The sequence below is a fragment of the Lynx rufus genome, unplaced genomic scaffold (genome assembly GCF_022079265.1).
Source record: "Lynx rufus isolate CCGP_SWC_20201006 ecotype Redwood Valley unplaced genomic scaffold, mLynRuf1.p SCAF_3, whole genome shotgun sequence".
NCBI lineage: Eukaryota > Metazoa > Chordata > Mammalia > Carnivora > Felidae > Lynx > Lynx rufus.
Window position 1 is genome coordinate 162,100,148 of NW_025814845.1, and position 16,376 is coordinate 162,116,523.

Consider the following 16,376-nt stretch of genomic DNA (forward strand, 5'->3'; position numbering starts at 1 on the left):
GCAAAGTGTAGGTTGGCAGAAAGGAACAGAAGCATCTGCTTTTTGGTTATTACACTCAGATCTTCCTGGACCCAAAATTCCCAGTTTCCATGTGCTGTTGTTCCCCAGTGATCTTGCCCTCAGCAGCTTAAAGTAGGTTAGTTGGTCGGGGTGTTATTTTGTGGTCTGGCAGACCCACTCGCTCCTTTGTCCACAAGAATTAAATCAGGGCATTTCTTCCCTTGACTCATTTCCCTTCAGTCACAACAACTTTTGGTCCCACCCCTCCCCCCCATCCCCAGGGTCCTCAGGGCCCTGTCAGATCAGGGGCTTCCAGGACTTTCATCCTGGGCTGGCTCTGGCTCCTTCTTTGTTTCTTTGCAAAAAAGCTTCCCTGTTGGAAGTGCTCTTCCCCTCACTGGCCACAGGCCCCCTTCAGAGCAAGGATGACAAAGAAAGAGCGAGTGGGGCGGTGGGAGGACTCTTTCTGCCCCACTGCTTCTTCTGGGGCTGCGGGGGACAGGCAGAGGAGGGAGAGGGAGTGAGAGGGCAGCGGGGGCTGGTCAACGAGATTCCCACACCCAGGCTCAGAGGGCGTCTGCCAACTAGCACGGCCCTTCCCCAGCCCCTGCCCCACTGGGAAGGAAGCCAAAAGAAGGCAGGATCTGGGCCTTTGTTTTAATCTGGTGTGTCAAGCAAGGCCCCCCTCCCGGGCAGGGTAGGGCAGGGTAGGGCAGGGTAGGGCAGGGTAGGGTGTGCTCTTGGAGGAGGGGGGCGGCTTTCTCACTCTGAGGAGGAAGCTCTCTACTGCTCACAGGTTTCCCGAAGTTTCGGAAGAGAGCAGTTAGGGAGTTAAGGCCATCAGAAACAAGAACACTCAGTATAATCTTCTGACCACAGGGATCTGCTCCGGACTTTCCTTCTCAGCTTTCCTTACCATTCCCCTTTCTTAAAATGGCCCGAAACCCCTCTTAAATTTCCCTTCTTCATTTCATCCCATTTCTTTATAACCTTTTAAAATGGATCTTCTTGGGGCACCTGGGTGGCTCAGTCGGTTAAGCGGCCGACTTCGGCTCAGGGCATGTTCTCGCGGTCCGTGAGTTCGAGCCCCGCTTCGGGCTCTGTGCTGACAGCTCAGAGCCTGGAGCCTGTTTCAGATTCTGTGTCTCCCTCTCTCTCTGACCCTCCCCCTGTTCAGGCTGTCTCTCCCTGTCTCAAAAATAAATAAACGTTAAAAAAAAAAAAGTTAAAATGGATCTTCTTACATGCATCCCCCCTCTTTCTTCCTGATGTTAGTCCTGATTCTTGTAGTGTATAGATTGTCCCATACTTTATTATCTGGGCCAGGCCTTGAGGTTAGGGGGACCTCTAAGCTCTTGGGACTTTATGAAGAACCGTTGAATGAAACAATGAATGAATTAGTAAACGAGTCACCAATCAACAAAGAACTTAACCCTTCTTAGTGTTGCATGTCAAACCAAACAGCCCTTTGAATAAACTCATTAGCCTAAGCCCAGGGGGTTGGATGCCCACCGGGATACAGGGATACCGTTTTACTTCAAGAACTCAGGGGCCTAACAGCAACCACAAACTCTGGGTCCTCCTAAATGGAACACCATTCTAGATGTCAGAAAGTTGCTAAGTGAGAAATAGAATATTAACACATTTGCATTCTCTGGACAAATGGGAGAGGGGGACCAGATCAGGGAGGCACAGCGTGACTTAGGGCTGGAGTGGCGGCTCCCACAGCTGCATCATGTTTTAACCCTTTGGCGACTAAGGGGCATAAGGGGCAAAGGGGTCTACTTTTGTCTTCCGTTCCTGGGAGAGTTCGAGACCATCTCTGTTCTATCTGTCCTTATCTTCCTCCACTTTTTTGGGCCTTGCCGGGCCTTGAGCTGACCCAGTGACAGTCTCCAACAAGGCAACAGCTCCATCTCGCTGCACAGAGTCAATGAGAGCAGCTGGACAGGCTGAACGGGGTAAGAGGATGACAAAGAAGTGAGTCATCCTGCAAGCAGACCAGCAGTGTAGTCCAAAGACAAGGGAGAAAGAGGAGAGGAGGAAAAAATGTGTCCTTGTTTTGCCTTCATTAAAGAGGTGGCTGTAGCGATCTGGGGGCAGTGCCTGGACAAAGAACCAAGTGAATACCAGAAACAGGGGCTCAGACTCTGGGTGTATGGGGCCTCTGCCAGGGCAGACTTCAGCAACATGAACCACAGGCTGCCACCAAAGGCAGAAGCACCATGTGGGAGTCAGATGCGAGGTGTAAGGTAAGAAGTCCTTTGGGGTTCATTTTATAAATACAAAGACTTGTCATTTTTTTTTCCTGTGTTCGCTTCCTTTTGCTATATTTAAGTTTCCCAGAGTCAGAAAACTAAAAAAGCAAGGAAGTAAGAGGAAGGAAGGAAGGAAGGAAGGAAGGAAGGAAAGAAGAGGGAGAAAGGGGTGGAAGAAAGGAAGGAAGGAGAAGGAAAAAGAAAAAAGACAAACCACTAGGATGTCTCACTTTGGTTGGACTGGAATCCCTGAATCCCTGAAAGCATCACTGTATGAGAGTAATGGTAGAATGGCCATAAGGCCTGTGGTCCCTGCGGTCCTAAGGACCCAGCCCCTGCAGGTCCACCCTAGCATACAAAGTTGATTTTGGCAGATTTGCAAAAGGCACCCTCTCTGGTGGATGGACTTCAATAGACATGGAGCTTGGCAAGTTGACAAAGAATCTGTGCAAACTAAAAAACAAGCACACAAAAAAACAGGACCCATGGCCTGGCAAATAAAGCATGGCCTGCATTTCAAGGATGCGTGGACAGGCACCCTTGTGTGGGACTCAGCCTGCACATCTGTGCGGCAGCCTCATCTGCTCCTAGAGCATCTCTGACCTCCCTGCCTCAAAGCTGCGTTGGGTCCTGCCGGCTACAGCAACAGAGTTAACTCTGTTCACTGGCCCTTCTGAACAACAGTGAATGATGACTGTTCCAGGGGAAAAATGGGAACAGTGGACTGGTAACCACGGAGGGGGTTACTCTCCTAGAGCCAAGGAAGTGTGCCATTGTAGCTGAGAAATCAATGATCCTGCCAGCCAGAAACTCAAGTGTTCATTTCTGCAGTGGTAACATGGCAGAGTGCTGACTGATAGGCACCCAGACAGAGGAAGGGCCTGGGGGTCATTCCTGAGGGTGACCTGTTGTCCTCAGTGCCTTTGAATTTCCCTTTGCACTCTCCTCCACTGTCCTACCTTCTCCATGCTCCCTCTGAAAAATCTGAAAAATCTGTCGTCCGGAAAGGAACCGCTATCCTCATTCACAGAAGGTTAGAGTGACTGAATAAAAATTGATACGCTGCCCTTCGCAAAAGCATCTATATTTTGAGACATAAAATCTGCTCCCTGGGATGCAAATCCAAGTGGTCTGGACTCTGGAGGTTTCCTCCAGGGCTAACACTCTGTGGTCTTTGCTGTTGTGAGAACAAATGATGTAATGGGTGTAAACTAACACACTTATAAATGAGTATAAGTATTTTATTTAAACACAACCACATGCTTGGAGGTGACCGGCAATAAAAGAGCTGCATAAATACAGTCGATCAAGTTCTGGGGTTCTAGGAGCAAACAATGCAATTGCTCCAGCAGGTATAGAACTGGGGGACTTGTAGTTGCTACTCTTGCAAGAAAAAGGCAGAAATATGAGCAAGCTAGACAGAAGATGGAAATTGCAAGGGAAAGACAAAAGTAAGTTGATACTATGATCAAATTTTACACTGTGTGCAAGGTTTGCTACCTTAATCTTTGGTAGAGGAGATTCCTGGGTTATTATTGCTTTGCAAAGCTTCTCTCTGGAAACCTTAGTAAGAGAGAGTCAGTCTCCAAGAATACCAATACTCTAAAATGACTCATGGCTTTAAAACAAATAACACCCTCCCTCCACCCCCCAACCATCATGGCCCAGAATGGATGCCAAAAAATTAGAAAAAAAAGTAGTCCAAGGAAGAACTCCTTGGAACAGCAAAGGCACGTCTGTAGGGTCAGGGCAAGAGAGGGGGTGCGATGGCGGGAGGACCCGGACACAGGAAAGGTGGTGAGGCCCCCACAAAAGCTCACCTTTGCAAGTTCCAGAGGCAGCACAGAACAGGGGGCCAGTAGCCTGGTAACCCTGGTCCCGCGTATACAGGTCCTGCTTTTTACAAAGGCCCTGCTCTCAGAATAAAAGCCATTTTCAAAAACTGACAACATGTAAACAATTCTTAACTTCTCAATTCTTCATTTTCTGTGTGTCCAAGTTTTTCTCTCTTCTTGAATAGAGCTCTTTTACAACTGGGGGACAAGAGAGGAAGGGTTTGTTTCTTATCACCTTGATCCATTCCAATGAGGTGATAGAATAGAATCCTCTCCTATCTCTCACCCATCTCAGTAGTCACTCAAGAGCAGCATTCTTTCCAAGGCATCTTCAAAATATAGGCATATGACCTGGGTCTAAGTTAACCTGGCAACTCAGAAAAATCTACACTGAGCACTGTCATCTGCTTCGCGTCCCATGCTTTGCTAGGTAATTCTAGATATTTGGAAGGAATGAGGACGTGTTGGATGTGGGTCTTGGAAAACAGAAGTCCATCCTGCCTCCTTTTACCATAAAAATACAAGAAACCCTTCCCTAATAAACTTATAATCTTGTGAAGAAAAAACAAGCTTCTGCTGGCAAAAGCTGACTCCATTAGTCAGTGCAATAAAACGTTAACCTCGAAGTCTGAATCTAAACAATCTGATGTTAATCTAAAACAGTATCTCATTTTAAGCACGAAGGTAATTCCTCGTATCCCTTCCACTCCCTACAGCCATCATCACTGCAAGGCAATTAAATATGCAATACCTTGATAATTCTTCAGTTTACCTCCAGAATTCAACACACATGAATGAGAAAAATGATCGGAAGCTTTCACTGTATCATTACTGAGTTTGTCCACATTTCACTGGGCTCACCTGAAAGGGATGTTCTAGTATATTTTTGAGAACTGCATGTGGATTCATGCCACTTGCTCCACAGGCACTTGAGTATCTCCCACTTGCCAGGCATAGGGTTTACAAACTTTACAACCCTTTTATAACCATTGAATCATTTAAGGCAATATTATTGCCTTGTTTTTACAGGCAAGAGAATCTGACTTCAAAAAGGTACAAGGGCTGGGGCACCGGGGTGGCTCAGTTAGTTGAGCATACAACTTCGGCTCAGGTCACGATCTCTCGGTTTGTGGGTTAGAGCCCCGCGTCGGGCTCACCGCTGTCAGCGCAGAGTCTGCTTGGGATCCTCTGTCCCCATCTCTCTCGGCCCCTCCCCTGCTTGCACTGTCTCTCTCTCTCTCAAAAATAAATAATAACGTTTAAAAATTAATAAAAAAGGTACAAAAGCCTTGGCCCTAAGGTGAGACACTTTGTGAGAAGTGGTGTCAGGACTCAAACTCGACATGCTTTCCACCACTCCTTACTGTGTCCTGATGCTGGACTGTAATGTTTTTTAAACCTTAAAAAAAAAAGTTTATTTATTTTTGAGAGGAAGAGAGAGAGAGTGTGTGTAAGAGCGAGCGGGGAAGGGGCAGAGAGAAGGGGGTACAGAGGATCCAAAACGGGTTCTGCACTGACAGCAGTGAGCCCGATGCGGGGTTTGAACTCACAAACTGTGAGATCATGGCCTGAGCCAAACTCGGACGCTCAATGGACCGAGCCACCCAGGAGCCCCTGGACTGTAATGTTTTTAATGTGCTCAGAGTTGATATATGAGAAGGGTAGCATGTAAATGCAAGGAGCATAGCATTTACTGGAGCAAGACTAGAGTCTTTTTTTTTTTTAATTTTTTTTAAATGTATTTATTTTTGAGACAGAGCATGAACGGGGGAGGGTCAGAGAGAGGGAGACACAGAATCTGAAACAGGCTCCAGGCTCTGAGCTGTCAGCACAGAGCCCGACGTGGGGCTCGAACTCACGGACTGCGAAATCATGACCTGAGCCGAAGTCAGCCGCTTAACCGACTGAGCCACCCAGGCGCCCCGCAAGACTGGAGTCTTGACTTCAAATTCCTACTACCACTTACAGGTTGTGTGTGGTTTCCTGGATTTTCTAATGGGCGAATCGTTCCCGCCTTGCTGAATTGTTACAGCAATTAGAGAAGAAGCAGGCAGAGGCCCTCTAAATGGCCAGTGGGCAGTAAAGTCAGCTATGCTTACTGTCACAAGTGTCCTTCAACAATGGGAGCACCAAAGTCTACAACTTCTTCCTGGAAAAACAACTGAAAACTACCAAGGCAGAAAAAATGCCACCCTCTGTGGGGTTCCCAGTGTGGTCAAGCATTAATACCAAAATCCTGTTCCCTGGATCATGTGGGCATCTTGTGATAAGCTGCAACCAGATTCCTTACGACTGAAAGAAAAGTTCACACCTTTCATGTACGTGTGCACAGAACAGTATTAATGGGAGCCCTTATTTCCTGGATATGATATCTGTTTTTTAATTTGCCTTTCCCAGACCTATTTACACCACACAAGCCAGGGCTGCTGTGGACTCTCAGAGGAAGCAGGAACTGGTGCCCAAGACAGCTGGAAGATCTGGGCTGTTGCCCCTGATAAAGGCTGTCTGATGCCGACCACATGAGATGTTCAAAAACCAGAGACATTATGTGATAAAAATAAGGAAACTCAGCTTCCTGGAAAAAGGAAAACAAAACAAAACAAAACCTTCCCTTTTTCTCTGCATCCCAGGTGGCAGACACCAGCTCTTGCTACAAGAAGGCAAAATAAAACCAGTTTCTCTTTTCTATGAATGTGACAAAAGATCTAGTTGACCAGTAGTCTTTCTCTTTTAGATTATTCATGGTAGGCTACTAGGTTTAGTTTCCCTACGTCCTGTCCCCAACCTGCAAAAAATTCAGCTGACATCAAACTGTTCATGCAAAGATCTCTAACAAAAGGACTTGAGAACCTCTTTGAGTGTCATCCTCGAATGCCATCTGTCAGATCCCCCACCCACCCATCTCTCCCTCAAGCCCCAGCTCAGTCTCATTTCCTCCTTTCTTGAATTCACAGGTGAAGATTTACCAACTGTATGTATTTACCATCATACATTTCTTGAGCGCCAACCATGTACCAGGCACAGGCTCCGTGGTATAAAGACATATATACTGTATCCTCAGAAACTCATAGTTTAGGAACGGGACAGACAAGTAATTAGGTAATCACGGTACAGTGTGATCAGCGCTGTGATACACAGGGATGTAGGGATAGAAGGTGGAAATGCAGAGGAAGAAAGGGTCTTGTTGGAATGTGGAGGAAGGAGATCTAGTTCACTCTCATTGAGGTAGGGGGCTGGTCAAGGTAGGCTCCTGGAATTGATACTATAGAAGCTGTTTGTTGAACAAAATCAAGGGGTGTTCCTGACACAGCATATCCCCAAGATGACACCACTGTGCGGGGTCCAGGATAACAGCAGCAAGCAGCCAGCTTACTGCTGCCCTTACTCTTCAGCACAAATACCTTCCATTGGGTAAAGGAAGTTGATTCGCAAACCCCAGCCTCTGCCTTCAAGGGCATCCCTCTGCCTTCAAGTGTGGTTTGGAAAGCCCAAGAGTTCCAAGGACCTAAGAGCCTTTGGGGCATGTTCAGTTTCAATTCCCTAATGTCTAGTTGTAAGTTAATGGAATATTTGGGACCATATAATAAACAGAAAAGGCTTTGAATACAAAGGTATCCCAGTATCTGGGTTCAGCCTGACCTTGAAGTGGTTACTTCAGAGGCTCAAGTTGGAATCAGATCTTATAGATCAATCCCCAACCGACCTCTCCGAGCCACTGATGCATGCATCTGGAGCACCAAATAGCCAAACCGTCCTTTGCAACTCAGCTGGGTGTGCTAGCCAAGAGTCGCCCTCTGGGTCATGGTTGTTTGCACAGATAGTGCTAGGCAGTTGCTAAGGACACTCCGTTGCATTAGCTTTAGAGAAAGACCATCTAGTTAGCATCTTCTGGGTAATCATGATAAGTACCAGAACCTGCCCAAGGTTCATAGCCTGAAGCTACAGACAGAATTTTTCTCCATGCAAAGCTAATGACCCAAAGAAGGAATGAATGGAATATTCTGGTCACCCGTTGTCCATCCTAACCATCTTACCAGAGCAGTGCTGCAATTCACTCACAGAGAATAAAAATATTATTCTGAGGCTGCAGGTGCACAATGCCAGATAATCAAGTGAAATTGAACATTTCAACCCAAAACCCCAATTTTTCCTCACCACCAGATACTCAGTATCTCTGAGAAGTGTATGGACTTTGTATTTTGACTAGAGGTAAATTCACTACTATTGCTACGAACCATGTTGCCCCCTCATCTGGCTGATAGAAAATAACCTGCATACATACTAGAAGCTTTGGAAGTCCTGAAGCTAGATCTTAGCCAGAGGGCCCCTTCAGTTGCTATAAAACCCCATAACCAGAAAAGCTGTTGCTTGCAGATTTAGTAATAGGCCTCCCTCGGAAAGTAAGTTTCCCTAAATGTTCTGTGGTCCCAGCCACTCATTTACAAAACCCTTAGATGGGTATGGTCACTAGGTGTGGCTGGGATGTTGGCTGCAATAGTTGGAAAGGTACTGAGCATAGACTGCTCAACATGTTAGGACCCAAGGAAATAAAAGCCAAGTCCCAGAGCCCATCCTCAATGAGAAAAAAAAACAGCAACACTGCTGTCCGTCAACTACTCCCTGGCTGCAGGAGCTGTTCCGGTCAAGCTACTGAGGAGTAGCACAGATACCAGGAGTATCTGATAAGAGGCATCACAAAATACACTGAGTTGGTCTTAGGGAGTCTGGACAGAGACTGAGCTATTGGGCAGTGGGGAGCTACTTTTGCTCTTGATGAGATCCAGAGCTTTGAGGCTGGTGTCTCTGAGAATATTCTAGGTAGGATAAATTGTTGGGTGGAATGGAGCTATTTCTGTTTCAATATTTACAAATCCCTGCTGGTGCCTCGAGTCTGGCTCTGTGCTTACAGGAAGCACTCACACTGACTGTCATATATTGATTCCGGACAAGTCAGTGTTGAGATCCCAGGATGAGTCCTCCTGCCCCCACAGGCAAGAATTGCTAGGAAGTTACTTTTGAGGGGAGTCCCCATAATAGTTGTATTTGCAGAATATCTTCATGGAATTGCAAACATACACACAGAGACACACACACAATTTTTTTCTGTCGTCAATCCACTGCAGGAGACCACCATTATTATTCCAGCTTGGTCACTGGCTCAGCTCAATCATTGGTACCACAGTTCTTTGCATTTGAGTTTGTCACTAGTTACCTGGGAGCTCAGCATGTTTGTCTGCTTTCCTGGCTCCCTCCTGTCCTCCCTCCCAGTGAGGTTAAGAAAATAAAGATAATAACAGTGAAAATCTAGAAAGCTTTGATATGCTTCCTGCAGAATGCTCTTGAAAGAAAAGCCATTGATGTTATCCCCCCCTGTAATTGAGAATCCTTAAAGAGGACCTCACACTTGCACACTGGGCAAAACGCCAGAGGACAAACTGACCAGTGGAGATGGGGAGGGGTCGTGGGGGGGAGATCAGAGGCCTTTCTCTGACGCGTCCTTCTCTTTCCCAGCACTTCCCACCTAATTAATCATGCTCGGAGGCAAGTTGACCATCCCGCATCCCTAGCCCCGGTTCCTTAAAGTTCTTGATGGGCTCTGTTGGGTGCAGGTGAGGGGAGTAGGGAGGGCAGCCCGACATGGCCAGGGACCCTCCAGGCTCAGATAGCCCCAAATCCCGGAGGCAGCTCAGTTCATTCACATTTCTTGCCCGTTAGTCATGAGGTGCTCCCATTGTCTATTCAGAACATTTCTCTACAATTCTTTTCACTTTCCCCTTTACTCTGCAAGCAGAGATTTCCTCTCCAAGACATAATCCCTCCTATTCTCTCTTCCCCTGACCACCTCGCCCTTCAAAACAGCTTCAGCCTATCCCAATGAAATGCAGATACAGAACGAAGGCTCTGTTTGGGCACTGATTCTAACTAATCCTCTTTTTGCCTGCATTACAAAGTCAGTCCCTCATTAAGGTATTCCTCTAGTGGCTCGGCTTGCCAGAAAGACTTTTAAGAGAGAGAAAAGGAGATGGGCAGACAGAGAGTCACAGAATTCGACCTACCGTCACTGCTTGTCTTCCTTCCCTCCCTGGGAGAGGCTTTCTCTTCAGCCCTGGGCTCCTGCAGGACCTCAGCTCCAATCTCCCTGCACAGCTCCGGCCTCCTTTAAATTTCAAGGCAGGGGGTGGGGTCGGTGGCCCTGGGTGGGCGGGTTTCTCTGCAGCAGCAGGATGCCCAGTGGACAGGGCCACGAGGGAGCCAAACGGGGCGGGCCTGTTTTTATAAAGAGGGGGAGGAAGTTTATGATGGAAGCAGCACAGCCCAGCCTGGCTTCGGGCCAGCCTGATTATTCACAATCCTGATGTCACCGAATCACAGGAATTTGGGAGTTGGACAGAACCTTGACGATCATCTTCCTTTAAAGCGCTAGTCTATGACCTAAAAGAGACCCTCGGGGTCAGCTGGCTGCAAACCTATAATGGAAAGAGGAATTTGCTATTCTTAGAAAATATACACTGCCGAGGCTGACTGGTTCTTCAGGAATGTCCAGCAATGACTCTGCCCCTCTGGACACAAGACATTGGAAGGACTGGACAGGTGGACCAGTTGCCTCCAGGCACAGAAGTGCCAAAATTGGAGCACTTGGGGAAAGCGGGGCAGTAAACAAAGGCGGGCAGGGCTCCTCTAGAGTGGAAAGTAATTCCCAGCCTGAAATATGCGTCAGGTACCTGTCCTGCCACTCATTTCTCTTCTCTGCAAAGAGATGGCTGAGGTCTTTTCAGCTCCAGCATTCCCTGAGTGGGGCTGTGGAATAAAGGCAGGGGGCGGGGGGTGGGGTGGGCCTGAGCCAATGCTCTGTCTAAACGCTTTTTCTGCACAGCCTTGCCTTGAAATTCTATCACTAGCCATCCATCTCTTAAACGAAGGGAAGCTTTCCCATGTTCTGGAGTTTGCTCTTAAATGTGAATGCTCCTGGAAATAGACAGTCTGTTTGACTTGTTAACACCTGCAGATGACTGATAAAGAAAAGCAGCAGGTGTAAGGGAAATGCTTAGGCTTGAATCAGTTGTACCAGTAATGAGGGGTGTGACCTCAGTCAGGGTTTGCAATTATGCTGAGCTCTCCCATCAGAGGTCACGTGCGCAGATTAGAGAGCGACAGTGTACATAAGATCCCTGGCACGGCACAGGGCTCGATGCGTAGTATCTGTATTATTGGCTGGTATCTGGCTAGACAAGGCAGTGTGAAAGAAAGAGAAGGAAGAGGGATGCCAGGAGAGGGACCAGAAGGCTGAGGTTGGCAGAGGAAATTGAAGGATGACCAATTCTTCTGGGAGAGGCCAGATTGCATATATTCCGATCCTAAATGTGCTCACATTTGTCAAGCGATGAGAGCTGATTTTGAGGTTGGAAAATAAGGCAGTTGTGCTCAAAGTCAAGCTGTTTTTCCATATTTTTATCAGGCCGTAGCTCTGCCAATGGCCATTATAGGAAAGGGGAAATACGAGGGCCAGGTTAGCTACAAAGGAATGGAACTAGGACATCAGCTAAGCTGTAGCAAAGCGTGGCCCTGTCCCATGGAGACGTGTCTACTTCCCTGTAACATGGGAAGCCTTGATAAGGATCGGAGGCTTTTTCTGGCATTTTGGTTCAGCAGGGATGGAGGGGTGGTATAAAGAATCTTTAATCTGAACTCCTGTAGAGGATGATTTGCTCCCAAATGATTACATTTAAATCCTTAGCTCACATACAGTCTGCCGTCTGGGTATTGGGTCCTTAAGCCTGAGCGGTGGGGCAGGATATATGTGCCAGGATCTATATACCAGGATCTATATACCAGGGTGTGATCTGGCAGTGGGGAGGGAGAGTCCTTTCCCACTACACATCAGGACACCTACAATTCCACCTTTAGAAATGCATTCTTTTAGATTTTTAGCCCCCAGTTAAAATGCAAATTTAATTACAATCTTCAAGGTAGTCTCTGGTGGGAGGAGTTGTCTCTTGGCCCCTAGGGTGCTGCAGACCTGGGGTCTTGAGGGAGGGAGGGGTAGACCAAGAGCAGGAAATTGAGAGGAGAGGGTTTCTGGTCACCAACAGGTGCCCCTGAGCTTTGCTGAAATATACCCAAATGACTTAGACCTGATAATACCCTGCTAATAACCTAGGAACAGGGGCCTTTGTGTTCCTATTAAATATGAGATTGTTTTCCTTTTCACAGACTCTCGGGAAGCCTAAGGAGGAGGTGGGTGTAGGGAAGCTGATACAGCAACAAGGAGGGCTTTGATTTTAATGAAAGGACTGCTGCAGACTTGTAGGGAGCAGGGCGGCGGGCAGTAAAGAAAACTCTTGGTGAAATCACTTCCTGGGAAAATTGTATCAAAACCCTCTGCTTCCAAGGAAGAGAATAAAATGCAGTCCCAGATAACACGGAGACACAGTGGGCACAGAGAAGCTGGAAGGAAGTATTCATAGAGCGCTTTCCCAGCCTGGCGCTATTTCTGCAGCGTGTCACCCTCCCCTGCAGAATGGGTGAGTCACCAGCAGGGACCCCTTATCGCTGGAGTGGGCGCAGGGATGGCCTAGGAGAACAAGGACCCCACCGAGACCCCAATCGGCTGACTAAGAAGTGACGTGGTATCTGTGGAAACTCCAAGAAGAGAGGGATGGACAAGAGCCAGAGGATGAGATGGTCTGGGGCCAGAAGACAGAGATGTTGTGTAGCCGAAGGAGGTTTGGTTCTGTTAGCTGTTGGACTTTGTAGGGAGTAGGCTAAATACCATAATGGATGTTAGGTGGCACTCATGGTCAAGGCCTTCATCTCAACTAGAGACTCTCATATCGCTCAGCTGTATCAGGAGCCTGAATTCCACACAGACACCGCAAAACATCACATGGTCAGGCTGAATACCTGGGAAGTCCCCTTAAATGTGGCTGCTTTTGTTAAGAATCATTCACCAGGCGGCACAGGAGTTCTTTGTACTGTGTTGGCAACTCTTCTGTAAGTTTGAAATTACTTCAAAATAAAAAGGTAAAAACTAGGTTATTCTATTCGAGAAGTAATTTTACTTCTGAATAGGGGTGCCAATCCCCACGCTGTTGAAAATCCATGTATACTTTTTGACTCTCCCCCCTCCCCCCACCAAACTTAACTACTAATAGCCTACGGCTGACTGAAAGCCTTATGGATAACATAGACAGTTGATTAACATATGGTGCGTGTTATATGTATTATATACTGTATTTGTACAATAAAGTAAGCTAAAGAAATGTTATTAAGAAAATCATAAGGAAGAGAAAAAACATTTACAGTACTGTATTTATAAAAAAAATCCACATATAAGTGGACTCATGCAGTTCAGAAATGTGTTGTTCAAGGGGCGCCTGGGTGGCTCAGTCAGTTAAGCATCCAACTTCGGTTCAGTTCATGATCTCAAGGTTCATGGGTCTGAGCCCTGTGTCCGGCTCTGTGCTGATAGGTTAGAACCTGGAGCTGCTTCAGATTCTGTGTTCCCATCTCTCTCTGCCCGCACCCCACCCCCAACGCCCCAATCGCACTCTGTCTCCATCTCTCTCTCTCAAAAAATGAATAAACATTAAAAAAAAAACCTTTTTAATGTGTTGTTCAAGAGTCAGCTGTATTTAGAGCAATGAAATGAATTTTTTTAATTGCCATACAAGAAAACACAGGTGTAAAACATTATTTTGGCTGTCTAAAACCTGAAAATAACATATGTCCAAAAATAGGGGGATAGTATTATAAAGCATGTTAGTATAATGCAATATTACATAGCCGTTATGATGATTGATAATATAATTACATAAAATATCAAAACTGATCATAAATTACCTTACCCAAAAGACATAGAAAACAAATATGTATATGTGTAAGCACCACATGTGTGTATGGATAAAGATTGGAAGGGGAAATCAAGTGTTGGAGTGCTGTACTTTTTGGTGAAATTTTTTTCAATTGCTTTTGCAATACTTTTAAATTGTTTTCATAAGAAGAGACTTACTGACTCCACTGCGGATCCAGGCTTGTGTATGTCCAGCAGTTTGTCTCTGACACAGGCACCAGAAGGGCAGGCTTGTCTATGACAACGTGTTGGAAGATTAGAAATTTTCCTTAACCTGTTATAAAATTATCCATGCGTTTATTCAAACTCTTCTTGAATACATCTCACTTTCAATCAACTCCTTCTTGGAGGGAATCGAGTTTCTCCCTCCCGATTCTCTAAAACAACTTCCTGTCCTTGGTTCTAAGCTACCCCTTTGACCTCTGAGGCGTGACCTATGGTTTCAATCTTCTAGAATGGGTAAACACAACCTTGTCCACCTGTGCTCGCTCCCTGGCGAGCCTAGAGGCTGCTGGAGAGAGCCTGCGGCTCTAAATCAGGAAGTTTGTCTTTTTTCCCCGAAATTCGTTGGAGGACTCTGGGCCAGTTTACTTTGTGCTGTTAGCTTCCTTGTGCTTCAGATGAGAGCAATAAACCCACAGGATTATTATTTGGCCCAAATAGGATAACACAGGAAAGAAAACACTTTCAGGCAGATGACATACCACTGGCGAGTTAATAAACCGTCTTGTAAACGTATTTTGCAGCTCTGTGCCGTTCCCATGTCTCTGATCAACTGGAAAGCCCTTTGTGGGAGAAAACTTCTCACTCTGTTTGGAGATGCCAAAAGGGACCTTAAAGAGCATCCACCTCAAATTTTCTCAAACTGTCTTCTAAGCAATATTAGTGTCACACTCGTGAAAAAAAAGTCAATGCTAATAATCTTTTTTCTGTGAAAAACAATTTTACCGCACTAAGCACAAATTCATGATGGGGGAAACTGGGCGGGGGGGAAGAGAGGGGTATATGGGGAAATTCCATACTTCCCGCTCAATTTTTCTGTAAACCTAAAACTTCTCTAAAAAATAATGTTTATTAATTTAAAAAAGATTTACTTGAACATGCAAAATACAGGCATTTCCGATATTATAAAGTTGTATTAATATTACATTTATGTATACATAAGAATCTAGTTTTCATGGGGCTTATTTTGCAGAGATCAGTTGGTCTGTGACACCATCCCCTGCCATTTGCTTATATGTAGGCATATCTTACTTAATCAATATCTATTAAATAGTCTATCAACATCCTCTGATTTCAAAGGTGTCTGTGCTCAGTTACATTTAGGTGAATTGGGCTGTTCTAATCCCTTACTTTGTACTTGAGGACACTGAGAAGTGACTGCCCCAGGTCACAGTGTGGGTGCGGCCAGGTCAGTGACGGAACGCTGGTTTCCTCCGCGTCTTATGTCCTTGTCCTACTGTATCTGGTGCCACCAAACCTGGTAGCCTCCTTCAAGTATTTGATTTGTCTCCTTTCAGCCTTTCTGGTCATTTCTTTTTGTTTTAAAACAGCGACAGCAGCAATAACCAAAACCAAATGGGCACAGAACACTCAATCAGTTCTGACCTCGTGCTGACCCCAAAGTGTTAGTTAGGTCCTTGCCGGGTCAGGGCCAGGCTCCTTGGAGACAGCCACTGAGACCTCTTCACCTCTGCATCATTGCTGATCGGGGAGGTGTGCTGACTTGCGCAAGGTAGGTCCTGCATCAGTTCTGGTCACCAGCTGGGGATTGGCACGTGTTCGGGGCGACAGGAACATACTGTTTACACTGGATCCACCTTCCCACTGCGGCATCACCGGACTGTGCTCTGGTGGCCCTTCTTCCTGAGTCAAGCATTTTTGCCCAGTGAATACAGTTCTGATGTAGCTTTTCACAGTTCCCTGCTCCTCCAAACTCCACCCCGGGGAAATGATGCATATTTTACGAGATGCCCTTTTAACTCTTCCTGACTGAAATGTACTTTTTTTTTTTTCCCCGTGAGGGGTTTGCACCAGTCTGAGCCACTCTGAGATCAAAAATTTTTCCCTATCCTTCCTTTATCTATGGGGCACAGGCTTTCCTGTTTGATTTTATTTAGATTGATAGCTGTAATCACATTCCAAATGTCACTCGTCCTATCTCACTGTGTTGGTTCAGGGGTGGGGTGGCTCTGTCCACAGCTTTTATTAGAAATTAAGGGAGGGGCACCTGGCTGGCTCAGTCTGCTAAGCATCTGGCTCTTGATTTTAGCTCATGTCATGATCCCAGACTGACCCTGATGTTGGGCTCTGAGCTTAACACAGAGACTGCTTGGGATTCTCTGTCTCTGTCCCTCTGCCCCTCTCCCCCACTTGCATTCTCTCTCTCTCTCTCTCTCTCTCTCTCAAATAAAAAATTAAAAAAAAAAAAAA